This window comes from Cryptomeria japonica, chromosome 2, assembly GCF_030272615.1.
Source record: "Cryptomeria japonica chromosome 2, Sugi_1.0, whole genome shotgun sequence".
Classification (NCBI taxonomy): Eukaryota; Viridiplantae; Streptophyta; class Pinopsida; order Cupressales; family Cupressaceae; genus Cryptomeria; species Cryptomeria japonica.
In genome coordinates this window covers 167,753,908-167,755,503 of record NC_081406.1, presented here as the reverse complement: position 1 = coordinate 167,755,503, position 1,596 = coordinate 167,753,908, and positions in this window count along the sequence as shown.

The following is a 1,596-nucleotide window of genomic DNA, read 5'->3' as shown; positions in this document are numbered from 1 at the left end:
TTATTGTTATTCAATGCTTCTAACATGTGTGTGTTTGTTTGATATGATCTTTTTAAGTCATATGTTGACTCCTATGCCCAATGAATGTTAAGGCTACCAGTTTCTTACATTTAGTAAGCAAACACCTTTGAGAGGTCGATAAAATATTACCTAGTTTTTTGCCTTCAAGTAAAAAATAGTCTTATTACAAAGTCATAGGTCTTATAAAGAAGTTTTGAGTAGTCCTTAAAGATTTAAGAGGAAAAAAGTTACTTCAAATGTCCTTGATTTATGTTGTTAATGTTTTTAAAGGTAAATAATGTATGTTTTTTGTCAAAAACCCTCAAAGAGAAATTTCTATGAGCATGAGGTTAAAGGTCAATACATTCAATTTCCTACTTAAAGGGAATTGTATTTTAAAAGTAAAGAAAATAAAAACTCCATGTTGCATGGAGGAAAAGAAAACTCTCACGTTATGAAAGCTACTATTTTGTGAAGTGAGAAAACCCTAGATTATTTGGCTCTTTTGTAATATGCAATTTGGTGTTATGATGACAACCTTACATAAAAGAAGTGGTGAATAAGAACATCTTGTAGCCACATATTTGAAAAATTGGGACACATTGCATGCACAAAGGAAGTGTTAAGTAGTTTGGACCTAGTGAATACATGCATTTAAGGGTAGTCAAGGCTATTTAATGAGCAAGATTCATTCAGACCTTTGGTATGCATCCTACCTCATTCTTGTTTAATAAGGTCCATGTGTAGAATTTTGATTTTTTGCATATTAAGGAGTTGCATGTGACCTATGACATCTATTTGAAGATCTAGTAGTATAGCTATTTTTTTGCATTAAATCTCTCCTTAAAAAGTCTTAAGGTTTTGTGAGAAAGGTTTGAATAAGATGTCATATGAAATACTCACCAAAACCCTATCTAAATCATAAGAAAGCTAACTTCATACCTCAGTTTGGAGGAGCTCTTTGATAGCCATGTGTCCCTTAGAAGTAAGTTTACAAGGAATGCATTCCACATACTTATGCATGTCGATAGGTTTTCATATGAATAATAAAAAATCAATGGGTTTGAGGGATGGTTAAGAAGGGAAAATGTTAAGAGAATATTCCTAATCCAAAGGCTATCATAGAGGTATTATGATAGTAGACTTAAGTAACTACCACTAAGATATTTAAAAAAACATATGCAATGAATGTGTGGAGATGAAAGTAACATAATCTAGTAGCACCATGAAGACATGTTGTGAAAGTTAAAGGAAATGAAGGAACCCATGTAGAGACCCTAATAATAAAGCAAAGAACACAAAGGGTATTGAAAGAGCTTTGTCTTAAGCCTTCATAAGAACTCCTCACAAACACAAGAACATAGATGTAAAGTATGATAATATGATGAAACTATAAAGATCCAGTCAACTACTGAGAGAAGGGAGTGAATCAGTAGCTGGAAAATAAACTAAATTTTCACCAAACTTATTTTCAACTTATAATCAACTCACAAAGGTTACCGGTTCAGTCACTTAGACAAATCTGTAGTTGCTCTATTAAACCTTGCCGGTTGACCTAATACTTCAGTGATATAATGCAACGGGTCTGAAACATAA